This window comes from Scyliorhinus canicula, chromosome 12, assembly GCF_902713615.1.
Source record: "Scyliorhinus canicula chromosome 12, sScyCan1.1, whole genome shotgun sequence".
In the NCBI taxonomy this organism is placed as follows: Eukaryota; Metazoa; Chordata; class Chondrichthyes; order Carcharhiniformes; family Scyliorhinidae; genus Scyliorhinus; species Scyliorhinus canicula.
This window is the reverse complement of record NC_052157.1, coordinates 113976235-113990812: the sequence shown is the minus strand read 5'-3', so window position 1 is coordinate 113990812 and position 14578 is coordinate 113976235.

The following is a 14578-nucleotide window of genomic DNA, read 5'->3' as shown; positions in this document are numbered from 1 at the left end:
AACGTGGGATAGGATAAGAGTCCGTTCTTGTAACTGCATTATAGTCCACACACAACCATTGGGTACCGTCTGGTTTAGGTACCATCACTATGGGTGAGCTCCATTGCCTGCAACCCCCTTCAATTATGCCATTTTTCAGCATACTCTCAATCTCTTTGTTAACCTGTGCCAATTTTAAAGGGTTAAGTCTGTATGGATGTTGTTTGATCGGAACAGCCTTTCCAACATCTACATCATGAATAGCCATTTTAGTACTTCCCAATTTATCTCTACAAACTTGCCCATGTGATATCAATAACTCTTTCAGGTCAATTCGTTTTTCCTCTGAAATGAAAATGAAATGAAATGAAAATTGCTTATTGTCACAAGTAGGCTTCAAATGAAGTTACTGTGAAAAGCCCCGAGTCGCCATATTCCGGCGCCTGTTCGGGGATGCTGGTACGGCAATTGAACCGTGCTGCTGGCCTTGGTCTGCTTTCCAAGCCAGCGATTTAGCCCTGTGCTAAACCAGCCCCTGGAAGGTAACTTAACAATTTATCCCAATTTTTAAGAACATCCTCGTTTTCCAATTTAATTTGAGGTATGTCAAATTCACAGTCATCTGGATTTGGTTCGTCACTTAGAATCATTAAAACCTCCTTTTTTCTCCTTCCCTTTCAAAGTACCTTTTAAACATATTTGCATAACATACTCGGTGAGTTTTTCTTCTATCTGCCGTTTTTACCACATAATTCACCTCACTTAATTTCCTTTCAATCTGATAAGGTCCACAAAACCAAGCTTTTAAAGGTTCACCTATCACTGGTAACAATACTAAAACTTTATCTCCACAGGCAAAACTACAAACTTTGGATTTCTTGTCTGCTACCCGTTTCATCACATTTTATGCAATCTTTAAATGTTGTCTAGCCAATTCATCTGTTCTATTTAATCGTTCCCTAAAATTTGACACGTAATCCAATATGTAAGTTCTGGTTTCTCACTCATCAATTTTTCCTTAATCAATTTAAGTGGTCCTCTTACCTCATGATCAAAAATTAGTTCAAAAGAACTGTATTTGGTTGACTCATTAAGTGCATCCCTAATTGCAAACAGTACGAATGGAATTCCTTTATCTCAATGCTCTGGATAATCGTGACAATAAGCCCTCAACTTTGTCTTTAATGTCTGATGCCACCTTTTTAACGCTCCCTGTGATTCTGGATGGTACGCAGTTGATTTAAATTGCTTTATTCCTAAACTATCCATAACGTCTTTGAATAATCTTGAGGTAAAATTTGATCCTTGATCTGATTGTATTTCTGTGGGTAGTCCATATCTGGTAAAGAATTTAAGTAACTCCTCCACAATCTTTTTAGCTGTAATATTACATACTGGAATTGCCTCTGGAAACCTGGTAGACACATCCGTTATCGTCAAAAGATATTGATTCCCACTTTTTGTTTTCGCAAGCGGTCCTGCGCAATCAATTAGGAGCCTTGTAAAAGGTTCCTCAAATGCTGGAATGGGTATTAAGGGCACTGGTTTTAACATTGCTTGAGGTTTCCCTGTCGCTTGATATGTGTGACATGATTGACAAAATTTAACTGCATCTTAATGTAGTCCAGGCCAATAAAAATGTTTCTGGATTTTAGCTTGAGTTTTCCTTATTCCCAAATGACCTCCCACTGGTACCTCATGTGCAACTCGCAACACCTCCTTTCTATACCCTACCGGCAATACTACTTGATAAACTTTTGCCCACTTTTCATCCGCCTGCATATGTAAATAGAACATAGAATGTAGAACATTACCTTGCAGTACAGGCCCTTCGGCCCACGATGTTGCACCGTCCTGTGAAACCCTTCGAAAGTCCCTCTACACTATGCCCTTATCGTCCATATGCCTATCCAATGACCATTTGAATGCATTTAGTGTTGGCAAGTCCACTACTGTTGCAGGCAGGGCATTCCACGCCCTTACTACTCTCTGAGTAAAGAACCTACCTCTGATATCTGTCCTATATCTATATCCCCTCAATTTAAAAGTCTCCATTTTCTCATCAAGACATTACTTTTACGGTAATAACACTCTAGTATACACTCAGATTCCTCTTCCGTGTATGCTTTCTGATACATCTGTTTTATTTCTACATCTTTCTGTTGTAACTCTGCCAATTTTCCTGAACTAAAAATATCCGCCTCATCCTCCACCTGTTCTTGTTCTTTTTCAAACACCTGATCAAAAATTGTTTATGATAATTGCACTTCAACTTCGTCTTCACTCTTTGATTTCTCCTCTTGTCTTAACATGTGACTTTGCGACCTTGTTACTACACAATTCAGAAAAATCCCAGGATATTCGTCCTTCAACACTTCAGTTGTCCGATTTTCCACTGGCTTATCAACCACTGTAGGCATCAGTCCCACCTGCGATCCAGCTGCATCATTACCCAAGATAAACTGTATTCCTGGAAAATATAGTTTCTCTATTACTCCTACTACCACTTCACCAATCTTCACTGGACTTTCCAACCTTACCTTATATAATGGAACACTACTCCTCTCACCCTGAATTCCACATATTACCACCTTATCAGGCAACATTCTTCCCAAACTACATAACTCCTCATCTCTTACCATTAAAGATTGACTAACTCCCGTATTTCTTAAAACTGTGACTGCTTTATCTGTTCCTCCTGAAACACATGAATAAACTTTACCCACACAAGTAAATTCTTTAAAGAGATCTGGCACCTTCTTATCAATTACCTCTTGATCAGGCTGCACAATCTTTTGCACCTCCTTCACTTCACTTGGGCTTTCCTTTACCACTTTCACAAACCCCACTGTCTTATCCTGCTTTACCACATCAGACTTCCCAGTACATTTCTTCAACCACCAACACTGTGACTTTACATAGCCTAGTTTATTACAGTGAAAACATTTGAAACTTTTCATGTCTCTTCCATCCTCCTGGATTTCTTTTTTAATCTGAGGTACACTCTCTTTATTGTCTCCCATCAGATCACCTTTACTTTTACCACTTGAGTATTTCTTATGTCCCCAGTTTCTATCCTTCACAGGCTGAAACTGATGTCGGAAACCAAGCTTTGATTTATGTACTATTTCAGAATCATCTGCCATTCATGCTGCTAATCTCGCAGTTTTAACCCTCTGCTCTTCTACATGAGTTCTCACGACATCAGGAATTGATTTTTAAACTCCTCCAAAAGTATAATTTCTCAGAGAGCTTCATACATTTGGTCTATTTTCAAAGCCCTTACCCACCTATCAAAATTACTCTGTTTGAGCCTTTCAAACTCCATGTATGTTTGACCAAATTCTTTCCTTAAATTTCTAAACAGTTGTCTGTAAGCTTCAGGCACTAGTTCATATGCACCCAAGTTGGATTTTTTCCACCTCCTCAAACGTTCCAGATACCTCCTCTGGTAGTGATGCAAACACTTCTCTAGCCCTACCCAGCACCTTTGTTTGAATCAGTAATACCCACATGTCCTGTGACCATTTCATTTGTTTATCTACCTTCTCAAATGAAATAAAAAAGGCTTCCACCTCCTCCTCATCAAACCTTGGCAATACTTGGACATATTTAAATAGATCCCCACCAAGCCTTCAACTTTTCTCTCTTTCTCACTATCCTCAACACTATCATCCAACTGTATGTTTCCCTTTTGTCTGCCAATTTTAACTGACTGTCATGTTTCATGGCCATATTCCGAAGTTCAAACTCTCTCTCTTTATTTTTTTCCCTGATCTGTGTCTCCCTTTCTCTTTCTTTTTGTGCTGCTAGGGCTATTCTTTCTTTTCTCCTTTCTTCTCTCTCCTTTTCTTTTTCCTCTCTATCTCTTTCCACTCTCTCTCTTTCTTTTTCCTCTCTTTAGTATTCAAGCTGCTTTAATCCTTTCTCATGTTCAAGTTGCTTAATCTGCAACTGGGTCTTTGCCATTTCAAATGAGTCAGACTGTATCTCAGGTAACTTTAAATGCTTAGCCACCGCCATAATTACCTCATCTTTTTGCATTTTGTCAGGTAATGTTAACTGCAATGTTTTTGCCAAATCTAACAGTCTGCTTTTAGCCTCTGTCCGGAAGGCACTGCGTATGACTGTCTCCACCCCGAGAAACTTCAGATCCTCTGAAAGAGCCATTGTCCACAACACACTCCCTACTTAAACTAGAATACCACACCCGAAAAGCAACCACAATATGCTCACCCCTCATTGTCTTTAAGTTCACTAAGCCAGTCCTTTTTAAAACATACAGTGAACATCTTAGCAACCATCAATTCAAATACAACCCCCAAAGAATACAACACTATGTAATCCTTAATAACTTCCGAAACAACATCCAGAAGACAAAAGAAACACCTTTTAACAGAAACTACTGAGAACATTTATAATTCTGAATTCACCAAATGATCAAGAGATAATCTTTCATGGCAGAGAGATCAACAGTACACCTGCTCTGTCTGGCTTCAGCTCCAACACTGAAAACAAAACTAAAACACACCGTGCAGCAAACAGCCTAAAATGAAAGTAAAAAGCTGACAGACAGCCCAGCTCCACTCACACTCTGACATCACTGGGTGGGCTAAAAGGCCCTTTGCCCTCCGCCATCTCTACCTGTGGTGCACAAAGCCTCTCCTGCTCCACCAGCACTCTTCTTGTCCACCCACTCCAAGACTGTGAATCTATCCACCAGCTACACCAGAGGAGTTACACCATCTCCTGGTACTCCTACACCCTTTCCATCCAAAATTCCACCCTTCGAACGGGGAAAGGACCGGAAAAAATCCACCTCGAGTGGGAGTGTAACTGTTCACCCCATGGCCGCTACCGGAAGTGGTTTCTGATCTCTAAGTAGTTATGCTCTGATCTCTGTTCGAGACCAAGCGGTCATGTGATGATGTGGCTCCAAAAGTGGTCCTGTGACAGGAGAGCGGGTGTTCTTTCCCGGGGTTTGGGCAGAGCACAAGCATGGAGTAGCTGCTCAGCTGGTGAATAAAGTATTGTTTCCCCAAGATGTTGGCGGGGGATTCTATGATGGTAGTGTTATTAATTGTCAAAGGAGGTGGTTAGGTGTTCTAATGTTGGAGATGATTATTGCCTGGCACTTGTGTGGTGTGAATGATGCTTGCCACTTATCAGCCCAAGTCTTATCAGCCAGACTTTGCTGCATTTGAACATGGACTGCTTCAGCACCTGAGGAGTCGCGAATGGTGGTGAACATTGCGCAATCATCAGTGAACATCCCCATTTCTGACCTTATGGTGGAAGGAAAGTCATTAATGAAGCAGCTGAAGATGGTTGGGCCTAGGAATCTACCCTTAGGAACTATCTGAATAAAAAGAATGTATTAATGAACTATACAAGGACTGGTATTAGTAAACTTTCAAAGATTTTTGTCTACTAAGACGCGCCTCAATGAATGTCCCAAGATAAAATGATTTGGTGAACTTGGAGGACCCTGGGGGAGAGGACTTTTTATTTGAAGACACAGTCTAAGACTATGCTCCTTTAGAAATGTCTTTTAGTTGAGATTTTAATCTTGCAATACATTTGAGGGAATAAGCTTACCTTGTTGGGAGGTAAAGATACCAGAACCATTAACAAAGCCTCATAAGGATATATATATTTATTATTTTTTTAAATATAAATTTAGAGTACCCAATTATTTTTTTTCAATTAAGGGGCAATTTAGCGTGGCCAATCCACCTAACCACCACATCTTTTGGGTTGTGGGGATGAAACCCACGCAGACATGGGAGAATGTGCAAACCCACATGGACAGTGACCCAGGGCTGGGATTCAAACCTGGGTCCTCAGCGCCACAGTCCCAATGTTAACCACTACGCCACCGTGCTGCCCTCTTTAAAACAGAGATGAGGAGGAATTTCTTCAGCCAGCGGGTGGTGAATCTGTGGAACTCTTTGCTGCCGAAGGCTGTGGAGGTCAAATCACTGAGTGTCTTTAAGGCAGAGATAGATAGGTTTTTGATTAATAAGGGGATCAGGGGTTATGGGGAGAAGGCAGGAGAATGGGGATGAGAAAAATATCAGCCATGATTGAATGGCAGACCAGACTCGATGGGCCGAGTGGCCTAATTCTGCTCCTATGTCTTATGGTCTTATCTATCTGCCCAGTACACTTTCATTGTAATTCCCTTTATTTAAGTTGAACACAGTTGTTTCCGACTCAGGTTTTTCATTTTCAAACTGAATATTTTATTATTTTTTAGTTTTCCAATTAAGGGGCAATTTAGCATGGTCAATCCACCAACCCAGCACATCTTTAAGTTGTGGGGGTGAGACTCATGCAGACACAGGGAGAATGTGCAAACGCCACACGGACAGTGACCAGGGGCCTGGATTGAACCCGGATGTTTGGCACCATGAGACAGTACTAACCACTGCGCCACTGTGCATCCCGTTAAACTGAATATTAATTTCTATCATGTTATGATCACTACTTCCTAGGGGATGGTTTACTCTGAGGTCAGTTATTAAACCTGCCTCATTACCCATTACCACATCCAAGTTAGCTTTTGCCCTGGTTGGCTCCATGATATATTTCTCTAGGAAACTATAACTAATGCAGAGGTTCCCAATGTGCCATCAAGGCTTCACAAGTGTGCCACAAAATAAGATTCAAGATGATTAAACATCAGCTCCATGTTCGGCATTTCCAAGTCACAATGAACCTTGGCCGTCCCACGCATGCATCGGCCGTGAATGGGCCGGGCATGAATGGTTTGTATTTTTTACATTGGTCAGGCCCATGTGCATTATCCAACGGTGACATTATCATAAATGTAAAGAACTGTAAGGGTTATTGTCATGTCCAAACCAACCACAAGAGGGAACTAGATGTAGAACTACATAAGGCATTGATGCTAAGTCTCGTGGGTGAGAGGTTGAGGAGAAAGCTAGAGGACAGACTGAAGGAAAGATAGTGTGAGTGAGAGCAGATCATAGTTATTGTATTAGTGTAGAGATTAGTAGTATATGAGTGTAGATCATTTGTTTATTACCAACTGTTTGTTATATAAGAATAAGTGTTGAATCCAATTAAGTAGTGTAAATAAATCTTTAGCTTTGTTCAATATAAAAGCTGTTTGTGGTCTTTGCGAACACTACGCCAACCATCCTCGAATTAGCAACGCAAAGAACACCCCACACCAACCATAGAGTTGAAGTCAAAGGCCCCGTGTGTGTGTGCAAAAACACAAGAAGGGTGCAAAAACCTGAAAAAGCGAGGAAGATAGGGAGAGGTTGAAAAAAGGAGAGAAGGCAGGGAGAAGTCAAAAAATACAAAGTTCCTAGTAATGGAATAATACAAAGGTAAGAAACAGGAACCAATAAAGTTAGGGAAAGGAGAAACAAACTCCAATATTGTATTTTACATGCATATGGTGATAAGGCTTTCATTGTAAATTTCTTAAACTAATGAAAATTGTTATAAATGGTGGCTTGACATATTTTTCGAGGTTTTAGAGATAAAAGGCTTTTGAGAAAGGGTAGTTCAGTTGGAGAAAATAGGAGGTGTGCCGCAAAGTTTTTTATAGTATAAAGGTGTGCCATGACTTAAAAAAGATTGCGAGCCACTGCCCTAATGTACACGATGAATTTGTTGTCGTGGCTACCTTTGCCAGCTTGATTAACTCAATCAACATGAAATTTAAGCCATCCATAATTGTTCTATTCTCTTAATCTGCTCATTGATTTATACCTTCTCTACAGTGTGGCTACTGTTTGGGGTCTATACAATACTCCTATCAATATCTTCTTTCCCTTGCTGCTTTTACCTCCACCCAATGGACTCTACATAATCCGAGTCTATATCATCTCTCACAACTGTCCTCATTTCCTATCTTATTATGAGTATTTCCCCACCATCTTTCCTTTCCTCCTGTCCTTCCGAAAGGTCCAATATCCCTGAATGTTCAGTTCCCAGTTTTGTTCTCCTTGGAACTATCTCTCTGTAATGGCAATGCGATCATATCCATTTACCTCCATTTACGCTGTCAATTTGTCTACCTTATTCCCAATGCTTCGGGCATTCAGATGATAAGCCTTTAGGCTTGCCTATTTTGCCATTTTTAACTATTCTAAATTTTCTTTGTAATGTGGTGCTATTTGCCTCTTGCCCTTGATTACCCTGTCTAGCATTTTTGCATTTTTCTGTTCCTTCTTTTATTACTGTCTCTAGTTCTCTTTCCCTTGTCACCCTGCTTAGGTTCCTATCTTCCTGCCATTCTAGTTTCAACCCTCCCCAACCACACTAACAAACACTTGCCCTGGGACGTCAATCCCGGTCCTGCCCAGGCGTAACCCGCCCAGTTTGTACTGGTCCCACCTCGCCCAGAACTGTCCTGATGTTCCAGGAATATGAAACCCTCTCCCTTGCACTATCTTTCCAGTTACGTATTCTTCCAAAATATCCTGCTATTTCTACCCTGACTAGCACGTGGCCCTGGCAATAATCCTGAGATCACTACCTTTGAGGTCCTACTTTTCAACTTACTTCCTAACTCCCTATATTCTGCTTTTGGGATCTCATTCCCTTCTTTACCTATGTGGTTGGTACCAATGTTTACCACACCACTGGCCGTTCACCCTCCCCCCGCCCCAAGATTGTCCTGTAGCTGCTCTGAGGCATCCATGACCCTAGCAGGCAATATACAATCCTGGAGCTTTATTTGCGGCCACAGAAACACCTATCTATTCCCGTTACAATTGAGTCTCCTGTAACTATTTAATTCCCACACATTTTACTCCTCTCTTGTGCAGCAGAGTCAACAGTGGAACAGCAAAATTGGCTGTTGCTGGCTCCTAGATTTCTAAATGCTAAATTATAGCATCTCAACACAATCACAAATACATTTCCCCTTCCCATGTGTTATCTCAGCCTTTCTTCTTGATTCCCTAGTTTAGTGTAAGATTATGGGCAGCTGTGGCAGCACGGCCTCTTTAAGAGATGATATTTTGCGGGCCACGTGACAGGCGCTGAGCCTTTGGGGATAGAACGTGCGAATCGTATCTTATCAGGTGTCAAGGCACGGATCTGGCTGTTGCAGCTTGGCCAGAGTTAGCCTCGGAGTCGTGTCAATATGACCTGTGCAGTAGTTGTACTGTTATGTGTATATAGTTCCTCTTAGTTCAATAAACCTCTGTTATGTTTTAACAGTGCCTCTTTGATCGCTTTGTTATGTTGCTCTAACCAATTGGCTGTGGTGACTATGAGATTAAAACTCCCCCAAATTCACTTCACATAGTAGCAATAACTCAAACGGACAGCAGTGGTTTTCATCGCAGTTGAAGCTACACTTCTCGGTGCCATGAGAGAAACAATACTATATGGCACCGTGAGTCCTGTGGGACAGATAAATAGATAGGTAAATAATATATAATATAACTGTTTTAGCTGTGTAACAGCTTAGCAAAAAAGTTTAACAGTGCAAGGAAGAAGGGTGTGGCATTCAGCAGGCTTTCAAAATGGATTGTAGATACTGCCAAGGATAGTTCCAGAGATAGGGGACTGCTTTTGAGCAAATATCAATTCCAGTCTTTGTGACATTCTAGATCACTGTCCGGAGGGCTGGAATCAGCAGCAGGCACAGGTCATTTCTGAGTGTGCTGGGCTGATCATATCCTCCTTGGTATGGATATGACAGGGAGCGATGGAATTTATAAGACTTATGTGAGGTGCAACAGGTAATAAGGACTCCAACCTTTTTTCTCTCTCTCTCTCTCTCTTCTCACCATTATAAGATTTCTCCCTTCTTTCTATTATAGCGCAGGAACATAAAAATATTTTGGGAAAAGAAGGCCATTCAGCCATTCTTGCCGATGCTGAACATAGACTCCTCTTGGTACTGATCTTACACAGCCCAATTTTCGTCCTTTCTCCCCCATTCTCTCCTCTTTCAAATTCCAGGATTAATGTGACCACCAATTCACTCGGAACGCGATTGGAAGTAAACTGTGGTTTTAATACAACTGAGCCTGCCTGCGACCAGAAGAACTGAGGGCAGGCTCACACGGCTGCAGCACTTTATACTTCCGATAGTGGGAGGGGCCATGGGCGGAGCCAACGGTGGAGCCCTGTACAAGCTCCTCATCTGCCCCTATGGGCAGAGCCGTGCAACAAGGACACAATACCATACAATACAATACAGTGTGAATTGCATTCACCACATTCATCCCCTGTAAAAAAATCAAGTCCGGCGGGGGTGACGGGTCTACAGGTTGAGTCGGTCCGGTGGCCGAGTCGTCCTTTGGGATGCTGGGTGGTGACGGTCGGTGTGGGTATGGGGGTGGACTCCGGGGGTGTTTCGGTCCGAGCTCCGTTCCTGACCGGTGCGACGGGCGAAGGGTGGCACAGAAAACCTACAGGTGCGGGGGCGCGGGGCGGGGGCAGGAAACCTATAGGTGCGGGGGCACAGGGCATGGGGGGTTGGGTAGGGTGTAGTGTGAGGGGTACCTCGGCGGTGGTGGTGATAGTGGTGGATCCTGCAGGCACCAGGTCCCAGAGGGAAATGGTATCTTGACGGCCGTCGGGGTATTCAATAAAGGCGTAGTGTGGGTTTGAATGCAGCAGTAGTACCCTCTCTACTAGGGGGTCCGTTTTGTGTGTCCGGACGTGCTTCCAGAGGAGAACCAGGCCCGGTGTCCTCAACCAAGATGGGAGCAAAGCCCCCGTGGTAGTGCCCCTAAGGAAAACACATAATCGTTCGTGAGGGGTCTGGTTGATGGCAGTGCACAGGAGGGACCAAATTGCATGGAGCGCGTCGGGGAGGACCTCCTGCCAGTGGTAGGTTGGGAGATTCCTGGACCGTAGGGTCAGTAGGGTGGTCTCCCAGACCGTTGCGTTCTCCCTTTCCACCTGCCCGTTCCCCCTGGGGTTGTAGCTGGTAGTCCTGCTCGAGGCAATGCCCTTGTCGAGCAGGTACTGACGCAGCTCGTCGCTCAAGAAGGACGAACCCCTGTCGCTGTGTACGTAGCTGGGGAAACCGAATAGGGTGAAGACCCTGTGCAGGGCTCTGATGACTGTATGGGAGGTCATATCGGGGCACAGGATGGCAAAGGGGAAGCGGGAGAATTCGTCGATGACGTTGAGAAAGTACACATTTCGATTGGTCGAGGGGAGTGGCCCTTTGAAATCGATGCTCAGGCATTCAAACGGCCGGGATACCTTTACTGGGTGAGCCTTGTCTGATCTATAGATGTGCGGTTTGCACTCCGCACAGGTCGGGCAATCCCTGGTGATGGCTTTTACCTCCGGTGGAGAAAGGCAGATTTTGGGCTTTGACGTAGTGGGTGAGCCGGGTGACCCCCGGGTGGCAGAGGTCGTTGTGGATAGCTTTCAGGCGGTCGTCTTGCGCGCTGGCGCATGTGCCGCGGGACAGGGCATCTGGGGGCTCGTTGAGCTTCCCCGGTCGATATATGTCATAATTATAGGTGGAGAGTTCAATCCTCCACTGCAAGATTTTATCGTTTTTTATTTTGCCCTTTTGCGAGTTGTCGAACATGAAGGCAACCGATCTTTGGTCGGTGATGAGGGTAAACCTCCTACCTGCGAGGTAGTGCCTCCAGTGTCGTACGGCTTCCACAATGGCTTGAGCTTCTTTTTCGACTGAGGAGTGTTGAAGCTCTGAAGCGGAGAGGGTCCGGAAGAAGAAAGCTACTGGTCTCCCTGCCTGGTTCGGAGTGGCGGCGAGAGCGACCTCTGAGGCGTCGCTCTCCACCTGAAAGGGGACGGATTTATCCACCGCCCGCATGGCGGCTTTGGCGATATCCTCCTTGATGCAGTTGAAGACCTGGCGGGCCTCAGCTGACAGAGGGAAGAGTGTATCCTTAAATAGTGGGTGGGCTTTGTCCGCATACTGAGGGACCCACTGGGCGTAATAAGAGAAGAATCCCAGGCACCTCTTGAGGGCCCTGGGACAATGAGGGAGAGGGAGTTGTAAGAGGGGGCGCATACGGTCCGGGTCGGGGCCCAGGACTCCGTTTTCCACAACATAGCCAAGGATGTCTAGTCTGGTAGTGCGGAAAACGCATTTCTCCTTATTATGGGTGAGATTGAGTTTCTGGGCGGTTTGGAGAAATCGGTGGAGGTTGGCGTCGTGGTCCTGCTGATCATGGCCGCAGATGGTGACATTGTCCAAGTACGGAAACGTGGCCCGCAGCCCGTACTGGTCCACCATTCGGTCCATTGTTCGTTGGAACACCGAGACCCCATTCGTGACGGCAAAGGGGACCCGGAGGAAATGAAAGAGGCAGCCATCGGCCTCAAATGCCGTGTTGTGGCAGTCAGTTGTGGTGGATTGGGAGCTGGTGGTTCGCAGACGTCAGATCCACCGTGGAGAATATGCGGTACTGGGCGATCCGGTTGACCATGTCTGCAATTCTGGGGAGGGGGTACACATTGAGCTGCGTGAACCGGTTAATGGTTTGGCTATAATCAATCACCATCCGGAACTTTTCCCCGGTCTTGACGACCACCATCTGAGCTCTCCAGGGGCTGTTACTGGCCTCTATGACTCCCTCACGTAGGAGTCGCTGGACTTCGGCTCTGATGAAAACTCTATCCTGTAGGCTGTACCGCCTGCTGCGAGTGGCTACTGGTTTACAGTTTGCCGTTAGGTTAGCGAAGAGTGGAGGGGGGTCGATTTTTAAAGTCGCTAAGCTGCATATAGTGAGTAGGGGTCCGCCGAAGCTGAATGTGAGGCTCTTGAGATTACATTGGAAATCGAACCCGAGTAAGAGTGGGCGCAGATGTCGGGGAGTACGTACAGCTGGAAATTAGAGTAGCTGACGCCCTGAATCGTTAGGGTCGCGACGGTGCGCCCTTGTATGTGGACCGAGTGCGAGCCCGAGGCGAGGGAGATAGTTTGCCGTGCAGGGAAGATAGGGAGCGAACAGCTTCTTACCAGGTCAGGATGTACGAAGCTCTCGGTGCTCCCGGAGTCGAAGAGGCACGGTGCCCTGTACCCGTTGATTTTAACGGACATCATCGAGCTCTGGAGGTGCTTTGGATGTGACTGGTCCAACGTGACTGCATTGAGTTGCGGGTAGTCGGCAGCTCGATCAGCAGTGCTAGAGTGGCCCCGTGATGACTGTGAGCTCTGGAGGTGCTTCGGACGCGACTGGTCCAACGTGACTGCGTTGAGTTGCGGGTAGTCAGCGGCTCGATCAGCAGTGCTGGAGTGGCCCCGTGATGACTGACCATGGAGGTCGTAGTTGTCGAGGTGAACTTCAGTGACAAGATGGCGGCCCCCGTTGATTGAACGTGGCGGGTGATGAAGAAGATGGCGTCCAAGATGGCCGCCTCCGTGGAACGCACGTGGCGGGCGGCAAGGAAGATGGCGTCCAAGATGGCGGCCCCCATGACTCGCACATGGCCGGCCACGTGGGGAAGGATTGCCAAGATGGCGTCCCCCATGAGTCGCACATGTCGGGCAGAGGCGGAGGCGGTAGACACGTTGCAACATTGCGGGGTCTGCGGGCCTGCGAATTGGGGATGCGATTGTTCTGGACTGTGGGGCAGTTAGAGGGTTTCGATTTTGCCAGGCATACTCTAGCATAATGTCCTTTGCGACCGCAGCTGCTGCAGGTCGCGTTGCAGGCCGGGCAGTGCTGCCGTGGCTGTTGGGGCTGGCCACAAAAATGGCACGCTGGCGCTCCATAGTGAGTGGGTGGCCGCGCGGCGCAGGCCTGGGGCAGTCGCTGGTCGGTGGCCCACGATGGGGTCGCTTGGTCCGCGGGGAATGAGTTTAGACTTCGGAACGCGACCTCCATGGTAGTTGCTAGCTCTACCGTGTCCTCCAAGTCCTGGGCCCCTTTCTCGAGTAGTCGCTGGCCCACATAGTTAGACCGGAGCCCCGCAACGTATACATCACGGACAGCGAGTTCCATATGCTGGGAGGCCATTACAGCCTGAAAGTTGCAGTCCCGAGCAAGGGCTTTTAAATTGCGCAGGAAGTCCTCTAGCAACTCTGCGGGGCATTGGCGGCGGGTATTGAAAATGTGCCGCGCGTAGACCTCGTTTATCGGTCACATGTACAATTAATCGAGCATAGCAAGGGCCTCAGTATAGGCGTTGGTACAATTGAGTTGCGTATAGATGCGATGGCTCACCCGTGCATGCAGTAGGCTAAGTTTCTGCTCCTCTGTAGTCTCGGAGGTGCTCGATTCAGCCAGGTAGGTCTTGAAACACCGAAGCCAGTGTAGGAAGATTTCCTTCTCCTCTGCAGCCTGCGGATCGAGTTCTAGTCAATCAGGTTTGAGGGCTGATTCCATAGTAATTGTCTTCAAGTTTTCTAAGACTATTAAATTGATGTGACCATCAATTCACTCGGAACACGATTGGAAGTAAACTGTGGTTTTAATAGTCTTACAACTGAGCCTGCCTGCGACCAGAAGAACTGAGGGCAGGCTCACACGGCTGCAGCACTTTATACTTCCAGTAGTGGGAGAGGCCATGGGTGGAACCATGGGCGGAGCCGAGGGTGGAGTCCTGTACAAGCTCCTCATCTCCCCCTATGGGCAGAGCCGCGCAACGGCTCACAGACAGAGCC